The sequence below is a fragment of the Canis aureus genome, chromosome 23, assembly GCF_053574225.1.
Source record: "Canis aureus isolate CA01 chromosome 23, VMU_Caureus_v.1.0, whole genome shotgun sequence".
Classification (NCBI taxonomy): Eukaryota; Metazoa; Chordata; class Mammalia; order Carnivora; family Canidae; genus Canis; species Canis aureus.
Window position 1 is genome coordinate 1,934,136 of NC_135633.1, and position 15,594 is coordinate 1,949,729.

At 43.9% G+C, this 15,594-nt stretch overlaps 1 protein-coding gene across 5 annotated transcripts in view; it reads right to left on the minus strand.

The window, feature by feature from the left end:
* Nucleotides 1-15,594, minus strand: part of METTL15 (methyltransferase 15, mitochondrial 12S rRNA N4-cytidine) — a 326,516-nt gene that overhangs the window by 12,143 nt on the left and 298,779 nt on the right. For 4 of the 5 annotated variants that reach the window (XR_013361853.1, XR_013361856.1, XR_013361852.1 and 1 more), the window contains 4 exons: nucleotides 3,891-3,953; nucleotides 2,583-2,698; nucleotides 1,191-2,313; nucleotides 519-774 (listed from right to left, as the gene is read on the minus strand). The gene's annotated coding sequence lies outside the window, so the exon portion shown is untranslated. The remainder of the gene's footprint in view (nucleotides 1-518; nucleotides 775-1,190; nucleotides 2,314-2,582; nucleotides 2,699-3,890; nucleotides 3,954-15,594) is intronic. The other variant, XR_013361855.1, reaches the window with a different exon arrangement.

The window sequence follows — 15,594 nt, forward strand, 5'->3', positions numbered from 1 at the left end:
TGTTTTGTTTTGCCTTTCATTCCTTATTTATTGCTAAAACAAATGGCAATGACAGCTGAGAATGGAAAGAGTGGCAAGAAGGAGTGAAATATAGGAATGAGGCATTGATATAAACAAGAGAAGCTGCTAAAAAGGGAAAGGAGTCCCTTGTCCTCTAAAAGCTCAAAGTGCCTTTCATCATCTGGCAAGACTGGACCGAGAGCAAGATTATTTTTAAAGGTAAACGGATAAGAAATGACTCATCCAAAATGCCAGGGTATACCCATCCCTCCTCCCACAACGAAAACGTTGCCTTTTAATTCTTTGGAGGTAAAGCAAGGCCCAGACAATGGGGAAAATTGTGTTGGAGGGCAGGAGCTAGGATAAACAATATTGAAGAAGGAGCTAGGAGGATTCTGAAAATATGATTCCATGTTTCATAATCTGGAGAAGAAAACCACCTTTGGAGCTAAGGGTTCCCCCACTCCTTAGCTGAGCCCTGGCCCGACTAAGGACGCTGCTATTGGTCAAGGGCTTACCAGGGACTCCGGGGTTTTGGCCTTGACCTCGGTCTTCAGCAGCATGTTCCATGTTTCTGTTTACACTATAGTTTTCACAACAAGTCAGCAGCCTCTGCTCTGAATGTAGTTTAGTCCCATTGGTAATAACCACGTAGAGATGAAGAGGTTCAACGTCTCCCCATCACGGGAGCAATAGGTCTTCAACACGGTCTGTACGACCTCTGCAATCTGATCCTTGCCACTGTTCCAGATCCAAGTCCTAGTATTTCGCCTCCTGAAATTCGAGTTACAACAATTTCAGAAGCTTTAATTTTCTCCAAATGACTGTGCTACTTTCAGCCTCTGTGGGTTTTCCTCTGATTGTCTATCTCCCTGGGCGGCCCTCTCTCCTTACTAATTCTTTTGCCACCTCATGCCACCTCTCAATACAGAACTCAGGGGTCCTCACATCTAGGAAGTCATTCTTAACACCCCAAACTACTCCCGTAAGTGGAATTAGGCACCAGGGCATGGCATCCTCAAGAGAATTACCATATTTTATTGAAACTACTTATTTTTGTGCTTTATCTCCTCTATTAAATCATGTGTTCCTTAAAGGGAAAGATGATATCTTACTTAGTGTCCTCACTCCAAGCAAAAAGTAGACACTTCATTGAATTTAATCAAAGAAAAGGAGCATAGCCAGCTCACCCGCTAAGGCCAACGTTATTGTTGGCATCTTCCATCTTCACCGGTCACCAGCACAGCCCTCCGGTTAGCTTTTGGCCCGGTCTGTTAGCCCAGCTCTACAGGCCCAGTGCCCTGTGAGCCCCAATTCTGAGTATCTGCCCAAATCTTGCAGTGTGAACACGTTCATTTTCCAATCTCCTCATCCAGGAACAGCCAGCAGCTGACATCTAGGGAAGCACTGACCCAGAACCACACAGAACCCACACTCCCCTCCTGTCGTTACCACCTCCCCCACCCCGTGATTATTCAGGTGACTGTAACAAGAAATAACAAGAATGAAAGAGATCCGTATATGGTGGTTTCACTTATTTGACTGAGTCTTATTCATTTCTCTTTTTTAAGAACTCAAAATTTGGTGAAACATAGGATACCCTGGATGAATAGGAGTTAATTAATTAAGCATGACTTCCATGGTTCCTTTCGAGGCTCTGATTAGGTGTTTGGTAGCAGAGACCGATGACCGTTCTCCAACACGTGTGCTCCACCCCTCATAATGTCGAGTCGTGGCTGGGAACAGGCGTCTTGGCCCGAGACTGCGTTTCCCAGACGGTCTACATGCACAGTGACCATGTGGCCGGTGTCTACCCGTGAAGGGGAGTAGAAGACATGAACGTCTTCTCCGACCCAAGGCTTTGTTCCTAAGTTCTCTGTGCTCTTTTATTCCTGAAGGCTCGAGGCAGCGGACAAACCGGCCCAGGAGCAAAGCTGGCCAACTTCTCTGCAGCGGAGCCGTGGCGGGTTGTCCTGCTGCGACGTCAGGAGCTGGGAGAGCCACTCGGCTCCGTCCTCCGGGCAGAGAGGCAGGAGCAACACGCGAACATTCGACGCTGTGTCCGATGAAACTTTATGAAATAAGTGACGAGTCCACAGTCCATAGTTGGCCAACCCCTGCCTTCAACGGCAGCAGGACAGGAGACAGAAAAAGGGCTGAATCCTCGAAGTCGACGTGGAGAAAAGTCCTCAGCGCAGCCCCGGTCACCGGTGTTCGCTCCCGAGTGAGTGGGGTAGGAGCTTGTTTCCCGAGGCCACGGAGACTGTAGGGCCTGCTCAGTAGAGAGGTTGGGATGGCCTTGCTGACATGATTCTAGCACAAAATAGAAGAATTGAGAATAAACATGTAAAATTAAAGAGCCATCAAGGTGAGCTTAGGGCAGAGCCACAGGATTTTGTTCTGCTGCTCAGCACTTTCCTGATCCCGGCTGGTTCCTAGACTCACTTATTCGTCCTCATGCTCTCCTTCCTACTGTCCCATCCTCTACCCCCTACGTTCGCAGATGGCCAAGTGAAAAAGAACTACAACGTGATCTATTTTACTCCGTAAGGCTGCGTCAATACTGCACTGGCTACACTTACCCCTGTACACCCGGGTTGTTCCTTTGGACTTGGTAGCAGGATGTCACAGGCAACCTGGTTAGGGCAACAGCGACTACACGCCACACGCAAGCGCACTGCTGTCCTCTCTGCCAAAGCTGTAAGAAGTAGAAGGCCTGGTGTCTTCTTTTGTGTCGACGTCCATTAGAGGGCCCTCAAGCAATACAGCTTGAGCCTAGTGTGCCCCAGAGTGGAGTCAAATTCTTGTTCAACTTCTAATTTCAAAGCTCACTCAGCCTCCATGTCAAACACGTGTCCAGGGTCTGGGGGCAGGGGTGGTTAGGGAGGATGGAGAGATGGCGCGGGGAGACGGATGGGGTGGTTGACACTGTTGCCAGGAACAAGTTCAAGACACAGCCTCTCTCTGAACTCCTAACCTTCTCTGCCCTCTGGCAATTAAAGTTGTAGGCGTGTGCATCTTAGCATACTTTCAGTTGTAAGTAATAACAAATCCAAAATCCAAATCAACCAGATTTAAATGACAAAGGAATTTATCGTCTCATTTAAGCAAAATAATAATAATAATAATAATAAGATGGGGTTTAGGAAGAGTTTGATCAGGGCTCTGGCTCTGTTTCCTTCACTGTTCTCTTCCTACATTTGATCGCTCTACCTGAATGCCTCCCCCGGTGGCTGCAGTGGCTCCAGACCTTACCGTTGTACGTTATATCTTTTGAAATAAGAGAGGGATCCTATCCTCTCTCTAATCACAGATAAAATAATTCCGTGTTCTGACTTGACTAAGCTTGGTCAGGCAGGCAGCATGTGCTCATTGGCTTAGACCTGTGGTTATTGCTCGTCCCTGACATCACTGTTGTGCCAAAGGGGAGGAGAGAATGCTGTTTGGCTTCGGCTAACTGGGGCCTAACCGACCTGCATAGTGCCCAGGTAACAGGAGAGGAGCGGAACAGACCTGCAAGGGCAAGCACGATGTCCAGCTCGCTAAGTCAAAGCCGGCACGTCTGGCCCCTTTCCTACCGTCTCCCCAAAGACCTGCTTCATATCTTCAGGTAGGTGATTCCACGCTACCATAGCCTACCAACAACTCAGTAGGCCTTGCTCTGCTGCCCGGTGAGTAAGAAATCGTCCCCATTTCATCGCTGAGGGGACTGAGAATGTTTAAATTGAATCACCCTCTTAAGACGTGACAGCTAACAAGCAGCACACCCGGAGTACAGACACAGCTCCCCCCGATTCAGTCCCGTGTTCTCATCCCCCACTGGGAGGTCTCCTGCCCTGATACAAAGATAAGCCACGGTTCGAAGATGTTATCAGCCCGGGCTGGCCTACTGTGTTAGGAAAGTCCCCATCTGAACAGCGGGCTCTGCTCTGCTGTCTTACATTTAATGTTTCCTGTAAGTGCAAAAACCACGGTTTGAGCCTAGAAAGAATACATTCTGGGTCCCTGTAATCATCTCAGTGTCTAAGTATAATCTGTGCATCGAATAGTGTTTACGTGTGGATGGGAGGGCGCACATGGGTATATGTTCTATTTCCTGGTTATCTTACCATCTCAACGGTAGATGGCCTGCATGCTTCTCTTTAATTGTGGAAAAACTCCACACTCTATGGCATGTGGCTAGGCTCCCTCCATATGTCCCAATATATCCCATAAAACCATCCTGGGGTTGTCCACGCAGCAATGACACCTGCCTGTTCTACCTGTCATGCCCAAGTTAGTACACAACATACACACCATTAACACAGTCCTTCAAGGCATCTTAAAACCTCATCCTCAAAGGTCTGGGCAGTGGCAGGGTACCGTGTTCGGATTATGCACGTCCTGAATATGGCTGAGTGTAACGGGTGAGAGTGAAATCACCCTAAATTTGCCACTCAGCTTGCCCACTTAACAGCCATGACTTTGGGCAGGTTATTAATCTAAGTCTCCATTTCCCGTATGTATAAAGCTGAAATAATAATAATAATAATAATAATAATAATAATAATAACAGATTCCATATATTTTTCATGAACATAATATCTGGCATATTGAAAACATTAAAAAATGTTCACTGCTACTACTATTATAATAATATTAGTATTTATTTATATCATCCTTACGTTGTAAAGCTGAAATAATAATAATATTTGTAAAGCCGAAATAATAATAATAACAAATTCCATATATTTTTCATGGACACAATATCTGGCATATTGAAAACATTAAAAAATGTTCACTGCTACTACTATTATAATAATATTAGTATTTATTTGTATCATCCTTATGTTTATTAATTAGAATTAGCATTTTACTCAAATGGCCAATTCCATTCTATCTCCTTACTGTCGGGTATCAGTTGCATATAATTTCCATCTACTTAATATACTGCCTTTGGGAATCTAAACTTTAATTTAGATAAAGGTCTGTTTTCCTCTTTCATATAAAAGCAAAATAAACAAACAGATAGAAAACATATTTTTTAATATCTTGGCTATTTACTTTCTGATTTATGCTATCCAGCACCGTGCTTAAAGTTTTCCTTCCATTTCTTTTTTTGTTAGCTAAAGTAGCAGATCTTCTTACAATTTCCTTTAGTAATTACTTTTGGTACTTACCAGGTCTAAGCAACTAAGACACCGGCCCTATAAAGAAAATGTCATCTCTACACAGTCAATAGACCCAGGTTTCAACGGGCTTAACCTGAAGCTCTGGTCTGCCCAGCACTTCAGTGTTACGTCCCAAGGGCCCCGGAGCTAATGAAACATGTTGCGCTCCTAATATCTACTTAAGCAAATTGAATGTGACCATCCAAGAAAATTACTCCGTTGTCATAGCAACTCTTTTACTACTTTAGGTTAAAAAGAATAGAAAAAAAAAAAAAAACCCTGGCAGCAAACTTTACAACCTAAAATAAAGTTGTGGGAGGGATGAGGCAGAGGCAAAGATAAATGAGGGATTTAATTCAATATGGAGGAAAACACCTGAAATACAATGAGCTCCCCGTGACGGGCCACGCTCGGCGGGCTTAGGCATAAGGCTGCGGGTGTCTCAGCAATAGATTCGCAGAATGTGAACTATGGAAGCGCCCTGAGGAAATCTAATCTGAGCCCCTCGTTTTACGAATAAGGAAACCATCCCGGAAAGGTAGGACGACTCACGAGTTAGCATCCTCAGCTGTTGGCTCACGTTGAAGCGGAAGCACGGCGTCCTGCCTTCCTGGTCGGGGCTCCCTTATCATCCTACCCCTGGGGTCTGAGGGCGTTCAGGACGATCCAAAAGACCTTCGGGAATCGCTGCTATTATCTTAATATATTTTTTAAAGAATTATAAAGGGTTGGTTCAGGGCAGAAGAGGAAGACAGATTAGTCTTAAACGGGTTCCGGGACTGGCCCGTTATTGCAAAGCTGGTGGGACTTCATCACACACTGGCACAGGGTTAGGTGCCGTGAGGGCTCCCAGAGGTCACAGAGGATACGCCCAGACCAGGGAGGCCACTCACGGTTCTTGTAAGGAGTAGAACTCTCCTATGTGTGTGCTGAGAATCAAGAGTCTCAGAATCCCCACTTCCAAGGGGTTTATTCTGCGTCTCACAGACTTTGGAATATATGGCAGAGTTGTGGTACTGACAACCGACACCCCTGCCCTGACTGATTCTAGGGTGCTATCAATACCAAGAAAGAGTAGACATTGCAAGACCAACACAGGAGAGGCATTCGGTGTTATCCTCAACGAAAAGGTATGTGCTCGTTGGTTACAAAAGGAAGACCTAGGAAATTAAGCCGGTACGTATCATGAAGCCAGCGACACGGAAAGGGACCCGTCTGTGTACATCTGTAAGATGCGTACGGAGGTCAACGTCACTGTATCACGTCCATCCTGTTTGATTGGCCAGACCCAAAACAGTGCTTTGGTTTTATCCCTTAATGGTGCTCCTCACCTCGCTGATTGAACCTCTCCTCAGCTAGGAGGAGTCCCTGGATTCCAACTGATTACAGAGGAAAGACATCTTGGTACCCCATTCTGCGGCCTAGGTTTCCTAGGACCGACAGCAGTCTGATGACCATTCAGACTTACGCCCAGAAGGACTTGCAGAGTTGAGAGGGAGCCTATTTGTTGGTGATTATAAAAGGAAGTGGTTAAGGGATAAGGATATCCCATAGAGATGTGGAAACCTCCGTCTACACCAAGTGAAAGTATGGCCCTGCCATGGTACCCTGCAGGGGACTGCACTTCTTTTCTTTCTCCTTTCTTTCTTTCTTTCTTTCTTTCTTTCTTTCTTTCTTTCTTTCTTTCTTTCTTTCTTTCTTTTCTTCCTTTCTTTCTTTTTTTAGGTTCTATTTATTTATTCATGAGAGAGGCAGAGGGAGAAGCAGGCTCCCCATAGGGAGCCCAATGTGGGACTCGATCCCAGGACCTGGGATCACGACCTGAACCAGATGCAGATGCTCAACCGCTGAGCCACCCGAGTGTCCTGAATTGCATTTCTGGAATCAGACTAACACCTGCATAAAAATAAAGGTTCCTTGGGTGGATGGATAGGTACGTAGTAGAAAAGAACAAAGTTACAAGTTGACAGTGTCAATAAATCCTAAAACAAGGATAACTTACAGGTACGTCCACATAGTCAGTCCCTCATAGAACCAACATCTGTTGCGGATCTACCGTGTACCAGGTTCTGTTCTAGGTGTGAGAGTCACAGCACACTCTTCTTCCCGGCGATTCTTCAAGGAAACCCTGAAGAGCACCCACGTACCTCATCCCCTGACATGCCTCAGTCACTTTTTGTACGTCAAGAACCTGCAATAGTTTATCGACCACAGCAAATGACTTATGGATCCAACCAGACAGCAAATTTCAATTCAAACCGGCAAATACTAAGTTGGGTTTGAAACATATGTGCCAGCAACCACCCGTGATTTCCAGTTGAATAAGATGCGCTTGCTACCCGCGTGGACCTTACCATTCTGTAAATAAATAATATAACACGCGTGCGCACACGCACACGCACACGCACACGGTGTGAAAGAGGCACAATAGTAGTGGCATCAGAGAGCCGCAAAGAAAACGTTCTCAGAACTCAAAGGAGTTAAAGCCGTCCTGTGAAGGAATTGGAAAACTCTCTATGAATTCGTTTCTGGTTTTGTTTTTGCTTTGCTTTTAAAGAGAGGAATTGGCTAGACAGAGATGGCCAGAAAGAGCATTCCAGGTAAAGAAAAGCATCAAGAAACTATGGCTTATGTTTAAAGGTCAGTAAACCTTCCGGCCTTAAATGCCTTTTTTAGGAAGGATGGCCCGGGATGGCCGCACTTCCATACGCTTCTTAATGATTTTCCAGCTCAAAAGCGTTGACGGTATTTTGGAGGCCGCAAGACCTATTTGAGAGTTTGATACAAGTAATAGCTCTGCCCCCAAAAGAAACATACCTGACCCCCCAGGTAAGAAGTCCCAGACCCCCAAAGCCTCCAAAGCTCCAGCTGCCACCTTCCCGGGAAGGGCCGCTCCCGGCTGACCTTGCAGCCGACCCCGGTCCTACGTATAGAGAAGCTGATGCGACGAGGCCACCTGCGCCCTGGACCGGCCCTTCCACTTGTGCTCTTGTAACTCACGCACGGCGGCTGCCTAGCTTGGGGGGCAGCAGGGCGCTGAACACCCCTCCTGGGGAAGGCCCCCCGAGGGAGGGCCTGGCCAGGGAAAGACCGAGTTAGTGCGTGCTGCGGGGCGGCAGCTTGCAAGCGAAAATTGCTCCATGGCTCCTTAAACATTTGAATTGGCTCAAAATCAAATGTGTATTCACAAACGTTGTCCCCAACGTCTACAAACAGTTATAAGGCTTGATCACAATCATTTGAATTCAGTATTCAGACGTTTCCACGCTGCTCTTTTCTGCTGCTTACCAGAGATCACACACGGGCGTGGGCCTTATCCAACTAGTGACATGAGCAGATTAGTCGCAATTTAGTGTTTTCCCAGCAAACCGGTTAGGCTCCACCAGAAGACGTAGTTAAGGGATTGTAAACTATTGTTCTATGGGGCATGTTTGGCCCGTAGGTTTATTTTATTTAGTGCATAATTTTTTAATCTCCGTTTGTTCTTAACATTTTGGAATCGGGAAATTACACGTAAAAATTCAAATTTCTGAGGACTTTTTAAAGAATCTGGAGATCTAACAATAATGGGCATAATTTTAGATAGCAAGGATCGGTTTAAGATGAATCATGACTACCCACTGTAGACGTCACGTGGACTTTGCAATTTGCCCTAAATTGTTTTATGTCCAAACTACTTCAAAAAATTTGCATTAACTGCCTCGCCACTGAACACATTTGAGTTTGTGATCCCTAATCTAGATACTACAAATGATTAGGACAGTGTAATATAGTATTTAGGAGTATAAGCTATGAAATTAGGCCTGAGTTTAAACCTTCCCCATCTACTGGCTGAATGAATGAGCTGTTAATTCCCAAGTTGTTCAACTTTCTCATTAGTAAGGTGTTGATGATGTCTATCTAATGGGGTCTCTGAGTGATAAAATTAGATTGTGCTTTGCACAATGCTCAGCGTGTCATCACCTGGCAATAGTAATTGAGGCAGGTTGAATTGCTTTTCATTAATAATAATTTTTCCTCCCTGGTGAAGGAGCAATCTTCTTTTGCCCTTTGAAGTGGGGCTTAGTCATGTGACTACTTTCAGGCAATGAAATGTGAGCAGAAGTAAGGTGTGGCACTTCCAGGAGTGGCCGGTTTGTACTTTATCACTGTTACTGCACCTCTGCACCCGGTGACGCTCCAGATAGTGGCCTGTCGAGTGCCTGGGTCCTGGAAGGAGCTCCGGGACAGTGTGAAGGAGAGGAGCCCCTAGCTGGCTCTTGACAAACAAGGAGAGTGAATGAGGAATAAATCATTTTTGCTTTAAGCCACTGACACTTCAGAAGTGTTTGTTACTGCAGCGTAACCTAGCTCATCCTGACACTGCAGTGGTAATTATTATTATCACTCTCGTTATCATAATTATGGCTGTTACTGAAAGCGATTGCCCCGCCCAGGTCTCCTTTTGCCTGTATTTTGAGGGCTCCTGGCAAAGAGACCAAGAGACACAGACTCTCCGCTCTGTTCTCTGTGGTCAGCTGCTCTTTTCCCTCCCTCTTCCATCCAGACCCTGGCTTCCCTTACTAGCTTCTCATAGCCCCACATTCCTCCTGACTGAAGACTTTAGGGAGGGGAAAAAAAAAAACCCAAACCATTCCTCTTTACACTAAGACTGCCTCTCCCCTTTCACTATAAAAGGAACCAAAATTTTATTCATATTGCACGAAGATGGGCAAAGAAAATGCCAATTCCTTCTATGTTTAATTTCATCTTCCTTCAATACCCCTAGGGGAAAATTATCTTTAGTCGAATCCAAGAAACTTAGTGTGATACAATGATGTAAACCAGAGGTTGGGAAACTAGGGCCTGTAAGCCCACTACTTATTTATATGAGTAAAGTTTTATTGGAACACTATGTATATTATTTGCGGCTGTTTTGGGGCTACAAGGGCAGAGTTGAGTAGTGGCAACAGTGTCTGTATAGTTCAGAGTCTAAAACATTTGTTACTTAGCTCTTGGTAAAAAAAAAAAAAAAATAGTTTGCTGATCCCTGATAAGAACTTTAAGTAAATTATCAATCTCTTTGGGGGTTTTTTGTTGTTGTTTTTATTTATTTATTTATTTATTTATTTATTTATTTATTTATTTATTTATGATAGACATAGGGAGAGAGAGAGAGGGGCAGAGACACAGGTAGAGGGAGAAACAGGCTCCATGCAGGGAGCCCGACGCGGGACTCGATCCCAGGACTCCAGGATCGCGCCCCGGGCCAAAGGCAGGCACTAAACCACCCAGGTATCCCCTATCAATCTCTTTATAATAAAATTCTAAGTCTTCATTTCTGTCTCTTCATTCAACTCCTGTCCAAGATGGTACCTGGGTTTTAGAGTGTTTGTGGTGTCTATGACTTCATGGTAAAACGGGGTGAGTAGTGCACGTGGTACCCTTGGGCTTCTTACTTGTATCTACTGCAGTTATGTGTATTGGCTGCTCCCTGGATTAATGACCACTGACACAAGACTAGCCTTATTCCCGAGTGTTCTGTTGACATTCGATGCCAAACTTTGTACAACTTGCAAAACTCATAGTCTGTTCTTTAACCTGGTCAGGGTGTGATATCTTCCATGCTGACTTAACTACAGATGATGTGGAAACTCCATCAAGTCAGCTGTTCCTCCCATGAAGTTCTTGACTATAGGACACTTTTCCTTCTTTTTTTTTTTTTTTTTTTTTTTTTTTTTTTTACCACTTTTTTCCTTTATGCCAGGAATCCCTTCTGGCAAACTCCCCAGACAACATCTCCAGTAACCTCCACATTCTATGTCAGAGACATGTGGGACATTCTGGCTCCTACCTAAGCTTCATGGAAAAATAAGGATAGTTTGAGAGGGCTACACTCAGGCTTTCCCATCCACTTAACCAAACGGTGATGCTTAGGTGCAAGAGGGCTAGATGGCCTATAAGGAAATCACCTTCCAGTACCCTAAGTAAAAAGGGAGCAGACATCTCGTAGCCCTCAGCATTTCCTCTTACTCGTCTAACATTCTTCTTTCCTCTGATGTCTCATCCTAAAGGAGGAAGAGTGGGACACATGGCTGACCATCTGCTGCTCCTACCTCTGCCTCTCCTCCTTCTCTTCAAATTCCTCCAGATGATATGAGTATTTCCACCTTGATCTTCCTATATATTAAGGACGTCTGTAAAACTCTATAATCAAGCCTCCCAGGCTGGACTATTATTATGTTAATAGGTGAGATTGGGGGGGGGATGTGATGATAAAAGACATTCAGTATATTAGTTTCTCTTAACAAACTTGGGCATAAAGACTATTGTATTGTTAAAGCTCTGAAAATCCCTAATTGGGATGTCAGAAGCTGAATTTTATCTTTCTTATCATTCTTGCTGAAATGTGTAATAGATGTAGCTCCTGAACTTACCAGTGAGGAAGTCATATATACTGAAAATCAGAAGAGGAGAGCACATCGAAAGCATTAAAAAAAAAAATTGCTCACATTACAGATCCACAGGATCAAATCCATTCGAAGAGACCAGGCATCCGTGAAAAATATTTTAAAAATTAAATATGGAAATCCACTAATGCAGAGGATCACCTCCAAGCCTTCAAGCCAAGGTTGTTGGATACACCCCCACCTCCACCTTAAGATGTAGACTAAGTATTTTCTAAGGTGAAATTTTCAATTCAAGTAAATGGGCATTTCTTAGTTCTTATCTCCTTCTTTTTAAAAGGAAATAGTTGGGTCAGAAGCTGATTGAGATTATTCTTGGCTCTAGAATCCATTTCAGAATGAAGCAATGCAGAGTAGTAGTAAGAGGACAGTGTGTGGGATCTTACAGCCCTGGGTTTGAATCCCGTCTCTGCTTCTTAGTAGCTGTGTAACCATTCACAGCCACTACCTGAGTTTCTATATCGTGGGCCTCTGTTCCTAAGGGATTAGGATCTCAGCATGGTATTTGATTATTTCCTCCCATCCAGACCACATTGGTTTACATTATGGGCTTGCCACAGGCAAAAAATAGCAATCCCAACCACCTGTCCTTTAAACAAAAATATATTTATTACTTTTAACTAAAAGGATAATTGCTCTACCCGGAATACCACATGCATCAGCAAAGTTAAATTCCAATTTGGCATTCTGTCAGAATCGCATAGAACACCCCTCTCTTCTTACCTTTCCCATAATGATTGCTGAAGCCCCAGTTCCCAGACTTGCCACATAAAGAACTGGGAGGCTGAAGCTTTCAAGGGTCCTTGGTATTTACAGTTCCTGGTGCCTGAAATTCCCCAAAATGTCTTTGTGATCATGCTATGATTTCTCCAGACTGTAAAGTCACAACTCAAAATGATATCTGATCACTCATTCAGTGGTCACTCTAAAAATTATTTTGTCAAGTGCTGGAAAGTTGGGAAGAGACACTGATATTAACTGTTATAGACTTCAGGTTATGGAAAGCATCTGGATTGGCCATGATTTTGATCAACGTCAAATCTTGGCATGGAAATTGAAAGATTAGTGTCAACCAAAGAATAAAGAGAACTAAGGGAAAAGTAGTTCTGGTTTTTAGCTTTTGCTGAAAATATTCCTAATATTTCTTTAGGTTAGAAATCACACCATTTCTATAGTTAGTTACAAAGACCTTTTATTAGGGAAAAGGAAGTAGGAAAGTGCCATACCTAGAAGTTACAATGACCTTTATTGTGTGTGTGTATGTTCACTAGATGTCTGAAACACTCCTCAAGAACTATTATCCTTTGTAACAAACACAGACTTTCCCACTTTACCCAGAAAAAGAGGACAAGATAAGGCTCAGAGTCAGGAGAAGCAAGGGAATACCAGTTACACCGAAGAAGGGCCTAAGGGCAGGGCAGCAGCAAACAGATCTCCTGAGACCAGCAGACCATGGAATGGGTGTGAACCTGAAGCAAAGGAGAATGCCCGAGGTCATGTGAGGGGCAAAAGTCTCGCTTACTCCTATCAAGCCTGTGAGGTAGGAATGGACAAGTTAAATAAGTTGCCCATGGTCATATAGCAGAGTCAAGATGCAAAAACACACAGAGTCTAGAGCCGCCTCCTCCACCACTCTGACTACTCCCTCCACCTCCTAGAATGGGAAATGCATCAATCCTAAGTGAAGAAATAAGAGGTAGCTAAGATCAGAAAAGTTGAGAAATAGTAAAAAAAAAAAAAAAAAAAAAATAGGGCAAGACAGTGCAGAATGTAGGTCCTGCATAATATCTAGGTACCCGCGAATGCTCTTTGTGGGGACTTTTCTATATCACGAAGAATCTGAAGTGGATGAATAATTGGATGTTGGGTATTTCCTAGATCATTAGTCCAAGAACTATTGCCTTTAATGAAAGGGCCCTGGGAAGTAGGCGGTGCTTGCATAGACTAACGAATCTCTAATTATGGAGCTACCTGGACCAGATGGGGAAATGTTAGTGAGGTCGATACCGAAGGAAAGGACAAATAGAGTCAGGAATGGGATTACAGGGATTTGAGAGATTGTCATTTCTTTGATAGTCACTAACACAGTTGCTCAATTTTTTATGATATAATTCAATAAATACTATTGAGTGCTCTGTTAGATATTTAAGAATTTGGATGCAAGATTGATAAATGGTTGTCCCTGCACTCAGAGGGCTTACACTCCAGTGAGATGCATGTATCCACAAAGAAAACAAACAAATTTATTTTTTCTTTAAAAAGAGAACAAACTGTGTAGACTGTTCAACGTGTGTAGACTGTCATTCTCTCTCTTTTCTTGGGCACTGACTGAAATTAAGTTCTCCTCAACCTGACATACACACTTATTAGAGTTTCTATAGGTACTGAGAATTCAAATTGTGTGACAAAATGTCATTAGATTTAAGAATCTTAGTGCATGAAGCAAACACTAATATTTGCATCCATTGGAGCCACCAGGAGAGGGGACTAGGGGTGAAAAACTAAAGAAAATCAAGGAATATTCACTCCCCTTTGTTAAAATTTGTCCTTTCTCTGAACTCTAAAATACAATTTAGCTCTTTATCACAGTTCCTGCTAGCTGTTCCCCAGTTGTTAACTTTGTGCCCTTATCACCAAACTGGGCTACAAAATTCTGAAGAGCAGAGACTTGAGTCTTCAGCTTCCCCTTTATGACACTCAACGCCCAGCTCACTGTCAAGTACAGAGGCAGTGCCTGGTACTGACTCCCTTGAACTGAATGGGAAAGATCTCAATCAAGAGGGGGAAGGAGGTTCAGAGGTATTTGGCAAAGAAAGATCAGGATAGGTCCTGCAGTTTACAGCCTCCTATTTTGGAAAGATCTGAATTTCCAGGGAAAGGTATATAGATTGCACAGATCAGAGACAGAGGTAAAGGCAGTCTAGAGAGTCAGGAAACTGGATGAGCCTCAACCCCATGCTTATATCATTATTTACTTATATATATTTTTTACAACTAATACATTGGTTTTCCCTTAGTGCTGTTTTGCTGTAGAAACCATTAACCCAGGAGGGACACAAACCATGAAATTGAAGCGCTCACTAAATATTCAGTGAGCCCTGTAGTGTGTCCAATAGGGCCCTGATTATGTGCCCATAAAGCTCTTTGGTGGCCACAAGGGGCAGTAACACCCTGACCCTGTCCTCATGATACCTGTGGCTCCAATAGCCCCCAGGAAATTCGCCTGTGCTTCCCTCTGTCTTTTGCTCACTCACTCATCATTTATTTTCACAGTGCATTATTGAGAGTCTGCAACGTGCAAACGACCAATAATTATCCCATGTGACTAAATAACATTAATAAAAAGCATGGAGCCCCTCACGCATCCAGAAGCCAACGTCTGAGGAATTTGGTGAGCCATCAGGGGAGAAGGGCAGAGTCCAAAGGAGAGAACGTATTGCTATATTTGGGCTCATTTCTCAGCAAGGATCTTTTCAGGCTTAAATGTATTTTTCCTTTTCACTGAACTTTCCCACATAATCTCCTCTTTAGGCCTGGATTGTGCCTGAGGTTTTTTCTGTTTTTTGTTTTTTAACTAAAGACAGCAGAGATCTTGGTTTGAAGGCCTCACTTAGCTTTCAGAAAGTTGGCTTGTTTGGCTTTACATGCTATTAGACAAAACTATGGGATTTTTAGCTTTTCTCCTCCGAGGAATTTGTTTAGAAGTTATCTGAAATCCTTGACTTTTCAATGAACTAACCCATAGAAGCAAGCATAAACTTCCGGACTCTGACTTGGCAAGGGGTTGTACGTGATGATTCCTCACGATTGGATGGGACAAGCCAGAAACGATGGGGCGGGGGGTGAGATGGTAGTGAATCTACACCTTGGGCACGTCAGCCCAGTCAGCATCTACGTTAGGGGAGAGCGCGCAGACCAGAGGGGCCAGCCAGACTTCAGTAACTGAGGACCAAATCCAGTCTGTCCTTTTCCCTCTTTACCCCTTGCTGTCTTCCTTC